General features: G+C 42.7%; 1 long non-coding RNA gene across 3 annotated transcripts in view; it reads left to right on the plus strand.

Moving 5' to 3' along the window:
• LOC133654972 (uncharacterized) overlaps positions 1 to 19,022 on the plus strand; it is a 95,779-nt gene that overhangs the window by 68,701 nt on the left and 8,056 nt on the right. For 2 of the 3 annotated variants that reach the window (XR_009826919.1, XR_009826917.1), the window contains exons 6-7: positions 5,042 to 5,143; positions 14,998 to 15,113. This is a non-coding gene — a long non-coding RNA (uncharacterized LOC133654972). The remainder of the gene's footprint in view (positions 1 to 5,041; positions 5,144 to 14,997; positions 15,114 to 19,022) is intronic. The other variant, XR_009826920.1, reaches the window with a different exon arrangement.

Below are 19,022 nucleotides of genomic sequence, written 5' to 3' on the forward strand. Positions count from 1 at the left end.
ATACAGTGCATGTGTGTGCTTTAATAAGATTATATGCACACACTCAAACATGGAGCTATAATAAAAGTGTTTAAGTGTAATAGTTTAACTGACTTCATCTAAACCAGGGGTGACAAACGTACAAACGTACGGCCCGCGACCCGAGAACAGGTTTTATCCGACCCACGGGATAAGTTTGCTAAGTATAAAAATGAGCCGAAATTTTTTTTATGAAAGAAACTGATGTTTTGTCCACTAGATGTCGCAATAGCAATTCTTTGTATCTTTGTAGATGATGCTACATATGTAAAAAACAAAACAAACAAAAAACACATAATGTTAGTGCACCAGTCGAGGAAAATGAGCAAACTACATAAATAACATCCTGTCATTTGATTTTGATTTTTTTTTTTTATCTTGATAGATTGAAAATGAACACCAATGAGTTGACTGATGAACATTATCACATAATGTATTCAGAAAGTATAAATAACGACAAATAAAGATAGAATACTTTTAACCGCAACATGTAAGTGTAAAAAAAACCCAACAACATTATGATTTGTACATTTTCAGAATGTGCTTGTTCCATTTTTAAACAAAGAAAACAATCTGAAGTTGTCTTAATTTTTAAGTTGTCTTGCCGTGATTTCACAAGTCCGGCCCACTTGGGAGTAGATTTTTCTCCATGTGGCTCCCCATCTAAAATGAGTTTGACACCCCTGATCTAAACTGAGAAAAACGAGCAACAGAGCGAAATTGAGTGCAATACAAAATATGTATGTCAATTATAATCTGCAGAGACTCCTCCCACCCTCACCAAGGACTGTTTTCACTGCTGGACTCTAGAAAGACGTTCCGCAGCCTCCGTAGCAGAACCTCCAGGTTCTGTAACAGCTTCTTCCCTCAGGCCGTAAGACTCTTGAACGCATCAAAATAATCCCTTCAATTCCCCCCAAAAATGGACTAACTCGCTGGAATATAAAGACAACATAACATACATCCATAAACGTGGATGCATATGCAAAAGTGCAATATATTTATCTGTACAGTAATCTATTTATTTATATCTGCACCTTATTGCTTTTTTTTATCCTGCACTACCATGAGCTAATGCAACAAAATTCCGTTCTCATCTCTACTGTAAAGTTCAAATTTGAATGACAATAAAAAGGAAGTCTAAGTCTAAGTCTAATGTGGTTTTTGGTAATGTTGTCAAAATTGCACAGAAAATGTAACAATACAAATAATAACATGTAATGTTCAAATTAAAATATTTTAAGAGAGTATGTGAATTGTAAAATTAGATTTTTGTAGTATTCCAATAAGACCCAATATAAGGTCAAAGGGATTATTAGTTCAATGTCCACACTTCCAAGCTCGAGATCATTTTTAATTGTAAAACTAAGATGAAGAAATAATCAATCCTAACGGAAATCAATAAAATTGCAGTCCCAGCAGAGAAACTACAACTTCAAAACGTTGCTTTTGTATTGCAAATTAAATTGCAATCATTTGTGAAGTGCGGCTTTATCAGCGGGGCCCATCAAGCGATTTTACATTTCCGCTCAATAACATCTGACCCCCAGCGCCCCATCTCCCCGCCCTCACTTCCAGCCGAGTGCAAGTAGGCGCTCCCTGCAGAGAGATAGAATTCAGGTCAAAAAGCGGAGCTGTGCATGTTAAAAGAATGAGGGGAAGGCTGTTGGGGGCAATTTGCACCAGGCGGTGGTGTTAAATGGATACTAATTATGTAACACGTCCTGTTGATGGGGTCACTCACCCTGTGACTGGTAACCTCTTAGGATGCACACAAGCAAAGGACAACAATACGATTTGAAATGTAATATAATTAAATGTAATAATAATCGTAAGTGGTGTGTTGTAGAAGTTGCTTCCTAGCAGATCCACTGTAGACACGGCACAGGAGCCACGCGTGCAGTTTTAACAAAGGTTTAATGTGCATAGACTTTTGTCAAAGTCTTTCTCCAACAGAACATGACTTTTCAGTCACGTCCGTATCCTCTCTCTCCCCCTGCTCTCGGCCGCCTACTGTTAAAGACAACAGATGATTAGATTAACACGTACCACCTGGGAAATCTAATCACCTGTCAGCTGTGTCTCGCCGTCAGCACATGCCCCGCCCCCATCCGATGGTGCTCGTCCTCAGCACCACAGACAGAGGTGGTGACCTTTGCTCCTGCAGGCGCGCTGGCCAAACCTCCCTCCACATGTGTTTAATGTAATAAGTATTGTAAATGTTAGAGATGGGGGAAATAATCGATTTTTAGATGCATCGCAATTCGGCTAGGACGATTATAGAATTGATTAGTAAACGTTGATAATCGATAAGTAATGCAGACAATTCTAAAATTTGGCTGACTGCAGCGAGCCACCTCACCGAGAGATCTGGGGCCGTACTTATCAAGCTTCTTAGAATTACTCCTAAGAAGTCTGCTAAGAGTTGACTTAAGAGTAAATAAATTCTTCGCTGAAAGCTGCACTTAAAAGTTAGTTATCAAGCGTCTTACTCACACTTTCAGCGAAGTGTAGGACTGAATCTTAGGTGTCACACTCAGAGCTGAATTACGACATTACTATGTGCCGTAAACGGAATTTTAGGTGACGTCATTTCTGTGTCCATAGAAATGACCAATCACGGAAGGTAATCCGTTGTCTAAGAATAAAGAAATATCTTGGAAATATTTAAGTGGACAATGGGAGTGTATATTTTGACAATAAACTACAAAATAATACAAAACAAACTAGTCCCCACCGGCACTCACGCTACCGCTCCCTCTCTTCTATCGCCCACACACTCACTGACGTCACTCACCTCACGGCCACACACATACGCTACTGTCATAACATTTTCTTTCCAATTCATTAATTAGACAACTAATTTGAAACTGGTGTGGGTGGCTCTATATATACTAGCCCACTGCAGACACATGCAGAAATCAACAAAGAATCGAAAAGTATTAAATCTGTGACAAAAATAATATCCGCTCTGTCTAAACGATACCGTTTGATCAGCTGCTCGTCATCAAAAAAAAACAAAACATTGTTCCGTTCCCTGAACGTTCGCGCACGTCTCTCTCGCCTCAGTGCCATCCCCTGCTGGCAACTCCTAACCACTTAAGACACCTCTGAAGGTCTCTTAAATATCGTGGAGAGTAGGAGTGATTCTTAGACTTAAGAACGTTGATAAAAAGCTTTTATTCTTAAGTTTGAGAGTAGGACTAAATTTCGCAAATTCTCAGGACTTAAGTGTAAAATGACACTCTAAGAAGCTTGATAAGTACGGCCCCTGACCAGCTTCTTTATTATCGGAGACTTGTGGTCCAGTTTTGCACACATTTTCATTAATTTAATGAATGTGGGAATTAATATAACTGTTTCTTATTCCAAATTAAATGGTTTTTTTTTAAAGTTGCAAGTGATAAACGTTTATTTAGTGAAACGTAAAGAAATGTAAAACTGCATCAATATACAGTACAGGCCAAAAGTTTGGACACGCCTTCTCATTCAATATGTTTTCTTTATTTTCATGACTATTTACATTGTAGATTGTCACTGAAGGCATCAAAACTATGAATGAACACAGTTATGTACTCCACAAAAAAAAGGGGAAATAACTGAAAACATGTTTTATATTCCAGTTTCTTCAAAATAGCCACCCTTTGCTCTGATTACTGCTTTGCACACTCTTGGCATTCTCTCGATTGGCTTCAAGAGGTAGTCACCTGAAATGGTTTTCACTTCACAGGTTTACAATGTAAAGCTATTTACAAAGTAAATAGTCATGAAAATAAAGAAAACACATTGGGAATGAGAAGGTGTCTCCAAACTTTTGGCCTGTACTGTACATAAATTAAAGATGCATCAATAATCGATTTTTAATCGAATCGTAGCTCCTAAATCATAATTGTAATTGAATCGTGAGGTGCCCCAAAGATTCCCACCTTTAGTAAATGTAGTAACAATTATCACATTATTAATCATATTATTTGTCCAGTGAAAAGCATGTACCATATAGCCACATTTTTGTCAAAGATCAATCAATTAAAGTTTATTTATATAGCCCTTAATCATAAATGCCTCGAAGGGCATTTTGTGTTCCCTGTTGTATCTGTTGCTTTGGTATAAAATAAAAATAACAAAAATGTAGTCCAAAAAAACATGCCCTGCCCAATCCCACCAAGCAAATGTATATTTTGTGCATTAAAAGCGAGAAGTCACAAAATGTGCGTGATTAAAATCATGTATCCCCCATCTGAACAAAAATAATGTTATTTATTTTGGTTACAAAAAAAGAAAATCCCAAATTTCAAAATCCAAATCTGTAAAACGAACAAAAGTAGACTTAGACTTTCTTTTATTGTCATTCAAATTTGAACTTTACAGTACATAAAAAAACAAAATGTTGTTGCATTAGCTCATTGTAGTGTGAGAAAAAAGATATAAATAAATAGATTACTGTACAGATAAAAATATATTGCACTTTTGCATATGCATCCTCGTTTATGGATGTATGTTATATTGTCTTTATATTATATATATTATATAAAAGTAATACTCAGTGAAACAAAAGCTTATAGTTAACTCACAAAATAGGCTTAATAAGAAAAACATGAATTTCCCAATTTTGCGTAATTTTTTTCATCCAAAAAACAACAGCAGAAAATTTGTCAGATGGGAAAACATGTTTGCAATTTTTTAAAGGGATTTTCTTCTTTGAAGTCTATGATAGGGAGGTTAATTTAAGTCTTTATTTCAAAAGCTAGTTTTAGACACTGAATTTTGGTTTCAGAATGTTTTGCGTTTAAATCTTGTGACCTAAATATTTTTTACATTATGCTGACAATTTTAATTGAATACAAATTTGTGAGCGAAATTCCTGTTCAAAAATTCACTTTGTTCAAATACAGTGTATTAAAATTCAGTGTTGTAAAATTCAGGGTTAGTAAAGTCAGTGTGTAAAAATTCAGTGTGAAAATATTTTTTGCTTCAAAGACTCACTTCCGATAAATTCAGACTGAAGCAATCGATCCTGTTTCAGAACCAGCCAAGTTTGCAGTTTGTGAAAGCTTCATGTATGCAGTACTCCCGCCACACTGCAGGGGACAACAGCGGAGCATGTGTCACAAAGAAGCAGCAGTGGGTGAGTAGATGACCGCCGATGGCATTATCGAACCTGAAAAAAATCTAAACAAATCTCGAAAATCTGACTTTTAACAGCGACTGGATAACAAAGTATGAATGTATTGAACTTGCTGACTTTGTAATGTCTTTTGTATTTGTGGTCGTGTTGTTTTTGGCCGTTTTAACTCTGGCAATCAAAACTAGTTAATTACATGTAGATCTGAATTTGACCAGCAGAGGGCGATAAAGCTACACGTTAGGTTTAATTGTGTTAAACCACATGTGTGCAATGTTTGCTGTGTGTATTAACACTAAACCTTATATTTTATTTATGTAAAATTCACAATGGACGTTATACTTTTGTAATGTTTATAGTTTCAGTCTTATAAACCTAAATAAAGGAAGACGTATAAAAAAAATAAAACTAAAGGATGAAAAATAATTCAGTAGAAGGAACATCAATCATCAACAAAACCTATAGCTTCTGTTTCTTCATGCTGTTAACTATTCGTCTAGCTGCACACGCTGGAAACGAGTAGCGAGGGCAGAATAATGAATTTATTGACAGTGCAGTGTGAAAGCTGATGTGTTTACTTTGTAAATAAGTAAACACAGTCTCAAAGGAATATAACCTGCGGAGGCACTTTCTAAAGAACCATCCAAGTTTTGATGTCTGGCCCCTGAGACCTTGGGCTCTTGAAACGGCAGCCCTCTTCATTAATTAGTTGAACAGCCCTGCTTTTGAGATTTTAGAAGCAAAAACCTGCTCAGTGGCCTTGTGGTTAGAGTGGCCATCCTGAGACTGGAAGGTCCATCCATCTTCAACCGCTTATCCGGAATCGGGTCGCGGGGACAGCAGCTCCAGCAAAGACCCCCAGACTTCCCTCTCCAGAGCAACATTTGCGACTTCCTCCTGGGGAATCCCGAAGCGTTCCCAGGCCAGAGAGGAGATGTAATCCCCCCATCTGGTCCTTGGCCTGCCGGGGGGCCTCCTCCCAGTGGGACGTGCAACAAGGACCTCCCTAGGGAGACGCTCGTGAGGCATCCGCACGAGATGCCCGAACCACCTAAGCTGGCTCCTTTCCAAGCGAAGGAGCAGCGGCTCTACTCCGAGTCTCTCTCGGGTGACTGCACTTCTCACCCTATCTCTAAGGGAGATGCCAGCCACCCTTCTGAGGAAACTCATTTCGGCCGCTTGTATCCGCGATCTTATTCTTTCGGTCATTACCCACACTTCATGACCATAGGTGAGAGTAGGAATGTAGATAGCTCGGTAGACCGAGAGCTTTGCCTTCTGACTCAGCTCCCGTTTCGTCACAACAGTGCGGCAGAGAGACTGCAATACTGCCCCAGCTGCTCCGATTCTCCGGCTGATTTCCTTCTCCATCTTTCCCTCACTCGTGAACAAGACCCCGAGATACTTAAACTCCTCCACCTGGGACAGAGTCCTGTCCCCTACCCGGACTGTACAAACCATCGGTTTCCTGCTGAGAACCATGGCCTCAGATTTGGAGATGCTGATCCTCATTCCAGCCGCTGAACACTCGGCTGCGAACCGATCCAGTGAGAGCTGAAGGTCACGAACCGAAGGTGCCATCAGGACCACATCATCTGCAAACAGCAGTGACGCAACCTTTAGCCCCCCGAGACGTATACCCTCTCCGCCATGGCCACGACTCCGCCTAGAAATCCTGTCCATGAAAATCACAAACAGGATAGGTGACAGAGCGCAGCCCTGGCGGAGACCAACCCCCACTGGAAACGGATCCGACTTACATCCAAGCACCCGGACACAACTCTCGCTTTGGTTGTACAGAGATTGGATGGCCCTCAGCAGGGTTCCCCTCACTCCGTACTCCCTCAGCACCTCCCACAAGATCTCCCGAGGGACGCGGTCATACGCCTTCTCCAAATCCACAAAACACATGTAGACTGGATAGGCATACTCCCAGGCCCTCTCCAGGATTCCCGCAAGCGTAAAGAGTTGGTCAGTTGTTCCACGACCAGGACGGAATCCACATTGCTCCTCTTGAATCTGAGGTTCGACTATCGGCCGGACCCTCCTTTCCAGTACCTTGGCGTAAACTTTCCCAGGGAGGCTGAGTAGTGTGATACCCCTGTAATTAGCACACACCCTCTGGTCCCCCTTTTTGAAAAGGGGAACCACCACCCCAGTCTGCCACTCCCTCGGCACTGTCCCAGACTTCCACGCAATGTTGAAAAGGCGTATCAACCAAGACAGCCCATCAACACCCAGAGCCTTCAGCATTTCTGGACGGATCTCGTCAACCCCCGGAGCTTTGCCACCGTGGAGTTGTCTAACTACCTCAGTGACTTCACCCCGAGAGATCGACGTCGATCCCCCATCATCCTCAGGCCCTGCTCCTATCAGGGAGGGTGTGTCTGATGTATTTGGGTTCAGGAGTTCCTCAAAGTGCTCTTTCCAACGCCCTACGACTTCCTCACTTGAAGTCAGCAAAGTCCCATCCTTGCCGTACACAGCTTGGATGGTTCCCTGCTTCCCCCTCCTGAGGTGCCGTATGGTCTTCCAGAACAGCTTTGGTGCCGCCCGATAGTCCTTCTCCATGGATTCCCCGAACTGCTCCCACACCCTCTGCTTAGCCTCGTCCACAGCCACGGCCGCTGCCCTTCGGGCCCGTCGGTACCTTGCAACTGCCTCCGGAGTCCCCTGGGATAACATACCCCGGTAGGACTCCTTCTTCAGTCGGACGGCTTCCCTGACCACCACTGTCCACCAGGGTGTTCGAGGGTTACCGCCCCTTGAGGCACCTAAGACCTTCTGGCCACAGCTCGCAGCTGCAGCTTTAGCAATAGAGGCTTTGAACACTGCCCATTCCTGTTCAATGTCCCCAACCTCCACAGGGATGGCAGAGAAGTCCCGCCGGAGGTGGGAGTTGAAGTCCTTCCGGACAGAGGACTCCTCCAAACGTTCCCAGTTCACCCGCACTACACGCTTGGGTTTGCCAGGTCTGTCCAGAGGTTTCCCCCGCCATCTAACCCAACTCACCACCAGATGGTGATCAGTTGACAGTTCAGCCCCTCTCTTCACCCGAGTGTCCAAAACATACGGCCTCAGATCAGCTGATACGATTACAAAATCGATCATTGATCTTTGGCCTAGGGTGCTCTGGTACCAGGTACACCTATGAGCATCCTTATGCTTGAACATGGTGTTTGTTATCGCAAGTCCGTGACTAGCACAGAAGTCCAATAACAATCCACCACTCAGGTTCAGATCAGGGAGACCGTTCCTCCCAATCACGCCAGTCCAAGTATCACTGTCATTGCCCACGTGCGCGTTGAAGTCCCCCAGCAAGACTATGGAATCCCCTGCCGGTGCCCCATACAGGACCCCATGCAAGGTATCCAAGAAGGCTGAATACTCTGAACTCCTGTTTGGTGCGTATGCACAAACAACAGTCAGAGTTTTCCCCCCTCCAACCCTAAGGCGAAGGGAGGCGACCCTCTTGTCCACTGGGGTGAACTCCAACGTACAGGCACTCAGCCGGGGACTCGTGAGTATCCCCACACCCGCCTGTGCCCTCACGCCCTGAGCAACTCCAGAAGTGAACAAGGTCCATCCCTTGTCCAGGAGTGTGGTTTCAGAGCCCTTGCTATGCGTAGAGGTAAGCCCCACCAGATCCAACCGGTAGCGCTCCACCTCTCGCACCAGCTCAGGCTCCTTCCCCACCAGCGTAGAGACGTTCCACGTCCCGAAAGTCAGCCTCTGCTGCCCCGAATTGGTCCGTCTGGAGCCTCCACTTTCACTGCCATCCACTTGGCAGCGCACCCGACCCCACTGGTTCCGACCGCGGGTGGTGGGCCCACGTGGCAGAGAAGATGGTGTGTCCACGTAGCTTCTTCGGGCTGTGCCCGGCCGGGCTCCGTGGCAAGCCCGGCCACCAGGCGCTCGCTGACGAGCCCTACCTCCGGGCCTAGCTCCGGAGGAGGGCCCCGGGCTTCCTCCGGGCCGGGTAACGCATCCTCTTATAGTATAGTTCATGGGGGGTATCGTAACCCTGATGGGGGGGGCATTCGGGTACTACACCTTGCCCAAGGGTGACCCGGAACTATGTAAGGCAGGGGCGTTCAACTCCCTGAGGCTTAATACAAGCCCACCATACCTGGAAGGTCGTGAGTTCAAACCCCGGCCGAGTCATACCAAAGATTATAAAAATGGGACCCATTACCTCCCTGCTTGGCACTCAGCATCAAGGGTTGGAATTTGGGGTTAAATCACCAAATGATTCCAGAGCGCGGCCACAGCTGCTGCTCACTGCTCCCCCTCAGCTCCCAGGGGGTGAACATGGGGATGGGTCAAATGCAGAGGATAATTTCACCACACCTAGTGTGTGTGTGACTATCATTGGTACTTTAACTTTAACTTTTAAAATGTACTTTTTTTGTTTGGGATTTTTTTTTGGTCAAAAAGTCTTTTTTTTAACTCACTAAATTTGTCAGATAAAAAAACAATATGCATGTTTTTCTTTTGGATCTAATTTTTAAAAAAAATGCGTGTCTGATTTTGTTTTTTTATTCGTCCGAAAAGTTTTTTGTAACAAAATCTAGCATGTTTTTGTTGTTTTTCTAAAAAAAACAATTCAGCAAAAAAAAAGAAAACATCTCACTGTTTTCTGACAAACAGCAGAAATGTGGTTTTACTTTTCATTGTACAGCGAAGTTCGCAATAATGACGATATTGGAAAAAGTCGCAAAGGTGACAAAGTCTCGTGTTGTACTTCAATAATTACCTTGTGTTGAAATGTATTTCAATCGGATATAGAGCGGTTTAATCTTGCCAAGTTTTACCTACGATAACAAACCTCGACCTATTTGTTTTTAAGAGTGCGAGGAACTAGCTTTCCAATCATAAAAATGTCGTAAAACTTTCCCCGATGAAACAAACCGTGGCGCGCTTGCACCAAAGTAAACCAACTGCTTGTGACGCGTGTTCAAATCCACAAACCCAATAAATTTACTGTCACCGTGACGTGACTAGATGACAATAAAAAAAAATCAAACGCAGCAGCGAGGCTACCAATTAAGAAACCCGCGTCTTTTTTAAGTTTGACACCATTGATGTCGCACTTTAAATTAAAAAATACAAACATGGATCTATTTATAATGTTCAAGAAGTTGGAAGACTGTCAGCGGATGAAAAACTTTGCGTTAACCCGAGTCGAGGACCCAATCGGGGCGTGGGGGGGGGGGGGGGGGTGGCGTATTTGACGAAACAGGTGTAAGTGTTCTGTGTTCTGGTGCCCACGCATCACCTCCGCCCCTCGTCCGCCCACCGGCAGCCAACCTCCACTAATGTCTCACAAGTCTTTCAGACAACCTTGGTGTGATTTCTTGACAAAAGCGCTCTCGAGGTGCCTGTCGAGAAAAAGAAAAAGGGGCAAGGGGGGTGGGGTGGAGACAGAGCTACCCCCCCCCCCCCCCCGCCCCCCAAGAAGAAGAGAAGCAACGGAGGAGGAATCCTCTAATTATGCAAGGCAGAGAAGACTTTTAACAGCGATAAAGTTGGGCGAGGCGAGGGCACGGAGAGCCTGGCGAAGTGGGAGGCGCGCTAAAAGCTTAGCGGCGGCTAATTGCTACAAACTTAATGAATGCTGAATGAAGGGCGCAGACAGATGCTTTGTTGCTATGTGCCACATTTCTCCATCTCGCCCGAACATCAAGGCCGGCGGAACATTTGGCAGGTCACAGCTAGACGCGAGAAGAAGAGGAAATTAAACAGTTGTTTGTTTGTTTTCCCCCTCACCTCTCGGCTAATTTATGGGTGATTTGCGTATCTTTCCGTGTGCGTGTGTGTGTCTGCAGTTCTCCGCCGCGCTCGTCTATTTGTTGTGTTTTTTTGGCTTTCTTTCCTCGCCAGCTCTGCGGCTCTCAATTAGCGGCCGAGCCTCAGGGACCTAATTAACCGTTTCAATTAATTCATACATTTCCCCAACAATCCCAAAGCAAGCCATTCTGACATTTGCTCGCCACCCTATAAGCTGCGGTGATTAGCCGGCGAGCCCATCCCTCAGGTGCGAGCCGACGCCGGGGACAAAAGCCGCGCGCGCCCCCGTGACCTTTCGTCGAGTGTCCAATCGATAACGCGGCGTGGGTCTGCCTCTTTGAGCTTCTGAAGTGGCAAAGCAAGACGGGAAGGAGGCGCACAGCAGGGGGCCAGAAAAGTGGCCTCATGTCATTTACTCGCAATTCTTTTGAGCGAAGGAAGAGGTTGTCAGCACATTTGCTGATTAGGAAAAAGACCCTCGCAGTGTCTTATCACTTCTTTTAACGTATAGTAAATTCCCGACGGGCCAGGTGGAGTAAGTGCGCTTGTTTTAATTTGTCGCATTATCTCCAAACACGGACATTAATAGGGTGTGCTTGTCAGCGCCAATGACGGCTCTGACTGCATCGTGGTGTTCATTAAGCGCTCTCCAAACAGCCTTCAAACTCGCTCCTTTAGCGGACGACAGACGACAATTTTTTTTTGTGGACCATCAAATGCTCTCTAAAGTGCATGAAGTGGACTTGAAAGACGAGCGCAACTTGGAAGTTTTCTTTGTCGTTCGTTTAGAACGCCATTGAGGAGTCGGTCACTAAGTACGTTTCAAAGCAGGGTACTTGCCTCAAATAATTTTCTATCTTAGTAGTTTCTTGTTGACCTTTTACCATACTTGCCAACCTTGAGACCTCCAATATCGGGAGGTGGGGGGTAGGGGGTGGGTGGTTGGGGGCGTGGTTATTTACAGCTAGAATTCACCAACTCGAGTATTTCACATATATATATATATATATATATATATATATATATATATATATATATATATATATATATATATATATATATATATATATATATTAGGGATGTCCGATAATGGCTTTTTGCCGATATCCGATATTCCGATATTGTCCAACTCTTTAATTACCGATACCGATATCAACCGATACCGATATATACAGTCGTGGAATTAACACATTATTATGCCTAATTTGGACAACCAGGTATGGTGAAGATAAGGTTGTTTTTTTTTAAAATAAAATAAAATAAAATAAGATAAATATATTAAAAACATTTTCTTGAATACAAAAGAAAGTAAAACAATATAAAAACAGTTACATAGAATCTAGTAATTAATGAAAATGAGTAAAATTAACTGTTAAAGGTTAGTACTATTAGTGGACCAGCAGCACGCACAATCATGTGTGCTTACGGACTGTATCCCTTGCAGACTGTATTGATATATGTTGATATATAACGTAGGAACCAGAATATTAATAACAGAAATAAACAACCCTTTTGTGTGAATGAGTGTAAATGGGGGAGGGAGTTTTTTTTGGGTTGGTGCACTAATTGTAAGTGTATTTGGTGTTTTTTATGTTGATTTAATAAAAAAAACAAAAAAAACAAACGATACCGATAATAAAAAAAACGATACCGATAATTTCCGATATTACATTTTAAAGCATTTATCGGATATTATCGGACATCTCTAATATATATATGTATGAAATACTTGACTTTCAGTGAATTTTATTTACATAGAAAAAAAATAAATACTTGAATTTCAGTGTTCCGGTGGCTATCCATTAGATGGCAGTATTGTCCTGTTTAACTTCTCCGTTCATGATGAGTATATCATTTCGGCCACCGTGTTCAATGGAGAAGTCTGTCCTACAAAATTTACAGGCAACATACACCTTCCTCTTCGAACTGTCCTGGATGAACTGAAATTCTTGTTTCCATTCGTTTTGGAACTTGCAAGCGTATTTCTTCATCTTGCTCGTCGACGGCGTCGCCATGTCTGTAATTTCCTCGTTCTTCTGCTTCGTCTCCTTGTTGTGTGCGCAGTTGTGCACTCTACTCTCTAAAAGCCCTAAATGTTATGACGTCATTGGGCAGGCAAGCTGTTTATATTGTGGGAATGCGGACGTGAGAACAGGCTGTCCCCACTCAGTCTCAGGTCCGCATTGAGCTGGAGGGGGCGTGGCCTCCAGCTCCGGCTGAATACCGGGAGTTTGTCGGGAGAAAATCTCTGCCCGGAGATTGTCGGGAGAGGCGCTGAATACCGGGATTCTCCCGCTAAAAACGGGAGGGTTGGCAAGTATGCCTTTTACTAGCGCTGTTTTCTACTAAGCATTTTTATGGCCAAATCAGTTATTTGTTGCCCATAGTTGGGGAAAAACCTTTCTTGTAAGCTTGCATGTATGCTATGTGTCACAAAATATGCGTGATTAAAATCATGTATCTTCCATCCAAACAAAAATCCCAAATTTCAAAATCCAAATCTGTAAAAAGAATAAAAGTAATACTCTGTGGATTAAAAGCTTATAGTTAACTCACAAAATTGGCTTAATACGAAAAAACATGAATTTCCCAATTTTGCGTATTTGTTTTAATCCAAATCTGTAAAACGAATAAAAGTAATACTCAGTGGATATAAAACTGAAATTTTAGTTTTTGGTCCAGCCCTCACTGACTTGGGACCATTCCAAAATTATATGCGTCCCAAAGTCACCAGCCTTGGCGTCACTATAGGCAGCGTTTTTAAACTTGACAAACAAGTCAATGGCGTTTTAAAATCGTGTTGTTATCATCTTCGTCTTTTAGCAAAGGTAAAACCGTTTTTATCTTTTAACCTTTTTGAACAAGTCGTGCATGCTTTTATTTCAAGTCGCCTGGACTACTGCAATGCACTTTATGCTGGCATTAGCCAAAAAGCTCTCTCCCGGTTGCAGTTAGCCCAGAACGCGGCAGCACGACTTTTAACAGGGGCCAGGAAACGTCAGCATACAACCCCGATTCTTAAGAGTTTGCACTGGCTCCCTGTTCATTTTAGAATTGATTTTAAAACCTTGCTGTTTGCTTTTATAGCTTTACATGGACTGGCACCTCATTATATCTCAGACCTCATCCAAATTTACACTCCTGCGCGCGCTCTGAGGTCCGAGAGCCAGCTCCAGCTCGTGGTGCCCAAGACCAGACTTAAAACCAGGGGAGACAGGGCCTTCTCTGTGGTCGGCCCTAAGCTCTGGAACACTCTGCCCCTCCATGTTCAAACTGCTCCCACAGTGGAGTGCTTTAAGTCTCGTCTTAAGACCCACTTTTATTATTTGACTTTTAACACTACGTGAGTTGTGTGGTCCTCTGCGGTCCTCTGTGTTTTTAAAATTTTGATTTCTATTTATTGTTTTAATTGGTTTTACCCTTTAAAATTGTAATCATATTTATTTTAAATTGTTTTTATATTTATTTATTATTTTGTTTTTTTATTCAGTCATTGGTGGAGCTAAAGATAATATTTTAATATTGTTTTTAATATTGTTGTGCAGCACTTTGGAAACATTTCTGTTGTTTAAATGTGCTATACAAATAAAGTGGATTGGATATAGTTAACTCACAAAATTGGCTTAATAAAAAAAACAACATGAATTTCCCAATTTTGCATATTTGTTTTAATCTAAAAAACAACAGAAAATGGTGTTTCACTTGACAAATTTGTCAGATGGGAAAAAATGTTTGCCATTTTTAAAGGGATTTTCTTCATTGAAGTCATTGATAGGGAGGTTAATTTGTGTCTTTATTTCGAAAGCTAGATTCAGACACTGAATTTTTGTTTTAGAATGTTTTGTGTTCGAATCTTGTGAACTAAATATTTTTTACATTATACTTACAATTTATTTTGATAAAATTTGTGAGGAAAATTCCTGTTCAAAAATTCAGTTTCTTCAAACACAGTGTATTAAAATTCAGGGTAAATAAAATCAGTGTATAAAAATTTAGTGCGGAAATATTTTTTGCTTCAAAGACTCACTTTCGATAAATTCAGACTGAAGCAATCGATCCTGTTTCAGAACCAGCCAATTTGATGTCAAGTTTGCAGTTACGTGAAAGCTTCAGGTATGCAGTACTCCCGCCACGCTGCAGGGGGCAACAGGGAAGCATGTGTGTCACAGTGAAGCAGCAGTGGGTGAGTAGAAGAAGATGGCATTATTGAACCTGCAAAAAATCATGTCATTTATTCGTATGTGTGTATTCGCCAATGGCCAGATCTCCGCGGTGGTCACTTAGAGAGTTTCAGCGATAGCTCTTTAGAAAAGTTCAGCTGCTTTTGCGTCGTTTTCATCACCACTATATATTATAGGTCTCAGTTTGATAAAGTTAAAGTTAAAAAGTTAAAGTTAAAAATTAAAGTACCAATGATTGTCACACATACACTAGGTGTGGTGCAATTTGTCCTCTGCATTTGACCCATCCCCTTGTTCACCCCCTGGGAGGTGAGGGGAGCAGTGGGCAGCAGCGGTGCCGCGCCCGGGAATCATTTTTGGTGATTTAACCCCCGATTCCAACCCTTGATGCTGAGTGCCAAGCAGGGAGGTAACGGGTCCCATTTTTATGGTCTTTGGTATGACTCGGCCGGGGTTTGAACTCACAACCTACCGCTCTCAGGGCAGACACTCTACCCATTAGGCCACTGAGTAGGTTAATAACCTGTAAATAGATATACTGTATTTTCTGGACCATAGGACACACTGGATTATAAGGCGCACTGCCAAAGAATGGTCTATTTTCGATCTTTTTTCATATATAAGGCGCACCGGATTATAGGGCGCATTAAAGGAGTCATTTTATTATTTTTTTTTTTTCTAAATTGAAAACACTTCCTTGTGGTCTACATAACATGTAATGGTGGTTCTTTGGTCAAAATGTTGAAATGGATTGAATTTTGAAAGTAAACTGGATAATTTATTTTGTGTTGGTGCATGATTTCCTGTCCCACACAAGCAGATTTGCGCTAAATTGATTTGGCAAATATACAGTAGAAGCTCTGTGCGTATTTAGCGCAGCGCAGGGAGTTCGCCGGCGGTGGAAACTGACACTTTGGCTAGTATGGAAACGGAAAGAGTCGCTCACAACTCGGCTGTGATGTCATTCCCAAACTTAGACTTCCAACTTCCGAGGTAAATGGAACGCTGCATCAGGCTGGCTGCTGTAAACAAACCCCGCCCACTTTGCTTTTTGCCTTGTCTGCCTGGAGCTGCTCTGACGTAGATCACCGTAATAACCTGTATATATCACTCTAAGGCAGAGCTGGGCAAATATGTTGACTCGGGGGCCACATTGAGTGAAAAAAAATGTGTCTGGGGGGCCAATGTGTGTGTGAGAAAAAAAAATGTCTGGGCGGCCAAGGTGTATGTGAGAAAAAAATGTGTCTGAGGGGGCCAATGTGTATGTGTGTATAAATTATAAATACACATTTAGCTGTAAAAATCTGCTGTACAGTATGTGTGTTGGGGTCCCTTTTTTTCAAGAACATTAATACCAAAAGTCACAATGTCCGATAGAGTTCTTAAAAAGTTATGACAGACCACCTTAAAAAAAATGCAATGAAATTTTATTGTTCATAGTTAATATTGTAAATCCCACTGTCTTTATTTTAATATACATTTTGGGTGTCCCATTCAGTAAAAAACTGTAAAAATGGCTTTATTTGAACAAATAATCTTAGGGTACATTAAACATATGTTTCTTATTGCAAGTTTGTCCTCAAATAAAATAGTGAACATACTAGACAACTTGTCTTTTATTAGTAAGTAAGCAAAGAAAGGCTCCTAATTTAGTCTGCTGACATATGCAGTAACATATATTAAGGACAAGTGGTAGAAAATGAATTATTAATCTACTTGTTCATTTACTGTTAATCTCTGCTTACTTTCTCTTTTAATATGTTCCATCTACATTTGTGATAAAATGTAATAATCACTTATTCTTCTGTTGTTTGATACTTTACATTAGTTTTGGATGATACCACGAATTTGGGTATCAATCCGATACCAAGTAGTTACAGGGTCATACATTGGTCATATTCGGACCGGTACTTTTCAGAGGCGGTATAGGATCGAAAATGATTCATTAGTATCGCGGTACTATACTATCAATCAATCAATGTCAATCAATGTTTATTTATATAGTCCTAAATCACAAGTGTCTCAAAGGGCTGCACAAGCCACAACGACATCCTCGGTACAGAGCCCACATACGGGCAAGGAAAAACTCACCCCAGTGGGACGTCGATATGAATGACTATGAGAAACCTTGGAGAGGACCGCATATGTGGGTAACCCCCCCCCCCCCTCTCCTCTAGTGGAGACCGAAAGCAATGGATGTCGAGTGGGTCTGACATAATATTGTGAAAGTCCAGTCCACAGCGGATCCAACACATCAGCGAGAGTCCAGTCCATAGTGGGGCCAGCAGGAAACCGTCCCGAGCGGAGACGGGTCAGCAGCTCAGAGATGTCCCCAACCGATGCACAGGCTAGCGGTCCACCCCGGGTCCCGACTCTGGACAGCAAGCACTTCATCCATGGCCACCGGACCTGTGCAACCCCCCCTCCAAGGAAGAGGGGAGCAGAGGAGAGAAGAAAAGAAACGGCAGATCAACTGGTCTAAAAAGGGGGTCTATTTAAAGGCTAGAGTATACAAATGAGTTTTAAGATGGGACTTAAATGCTTCTACTGAGGTAGCATCTCTAACTTATAGCGGGAGGGCATTCTATAGTACTTGAGTCCGAATAGAAAACGCTCTATAGCCCGCAGACTTTTTTTTGGCTCTGGGAATCACTAATAAGCTGGAGTTCTTTGAACGCAGATTTCTTGTCGGGACATATGGTACAATACAATCGGCGAGATAGGCTGGAGCTAAACCGTGTAGTATTTTATACGTAAGTAGTAAAACCTTAAAGTCGCATCTTAGGTGCACAGGAAGCCAGTGCAGGTGAGCCAGTATAGGCGTAATATGATCAAACTTTCTTGTTTTTGTCAAAAGTCTAGCAGCTGGATTTTGTACCAACTGTAATATTTTAATGCTAGACATAGGGAGACCCGAAAATAATACGTTACAGTAATCAAGACGAGACGTAACAAACGCATGAATAATGATCTCAGCGTCGCTAGTGGACAAGATGGACCGAATTTTAGCGATATTACGGAGATGAAAGAAGGCCGTTTTAGTAACACTCTTAATGTGTGACTCAAACGAGAGAGTTGGGTCGAAGATAATACCCAGATTCTTTACCGAGTCACCTTGTTTAATTGTTTGGTTGTCAAATGTTAAGGTGGTATTATTAAATAGATGTCGGTATACCGTCCAAACCTAGCGTGAATGTGTTCCTGTATAGTATTTCTCCAGCAATGGTCATGAGGTGACATGAACGATGGTATTTTGAGAGGTAATCATTGAAGTCGGACATCACTGAAGGCCTAGGTGGGAAACGCACGGCTCGCCACTGGCCACAATATGGTATAAAGTGTGGGAGAAAAAGTAACAGCTTATAGTCCAGAAATTATAGTATGTTAAAAATAGGAAGGGAATATTATTATGAAAGGGCTTCTCTGTGTTTCTTGTCTTCTTCACGTTCTTCTTCTTTGAGGAATTAATTGATCGGATGTCAGATGAAAAGCGAACACCTCATGCTGGAAACGAGCTCAAGTTTGACTCGTCTGAACTGAAGCGTTGCGCTCGGGCCTCTCTGCGAGCTTCCAACTGTCGCTCCGCATTAGCCTCCGCAGCAAAGTCGGGCCAAGATCTTGCTTCTCTCGCCGCACTATCAGGACTTCTTGGCTGACCCGCGCCGACTGCAGCTGTCAAACATGGCCGCCCGGTGTGGCCTCGCTCGTGAGACGAAAGCAGCCTCCGCCGAGGAGGAAATGCGTTCTGGCAATCAAATAAAACGAGGAGTGAGACATCAGCCGGCAAAGAGCCTGCCGAAGTCACATTAAACGCAGATGTTGCTCATCAGAGGCGGCACCGGAGCACATCGATTTGTAGAAAAGAGACGAGGATGAGTCAAGAAGGGGATCTGAAAGCGGGCCGACTGGCG

The sequence above is a fragment of the Entelurus aequoreus genome, linkage group LG08 (assembly GCF_033978785.1).
Source record: "Entelurus aequoreus isolate RoL-2023_Sb linkage group LG08, RoL_Eaeq_v1.1, whole genome shotgun sequence".
Lineage (NCBI taxonomy): Eukaryota > Metazoa > Chordata > Actinopteri > Syngnathiformes > Syngnathidae > Entelurus > Entelurus aequoreus.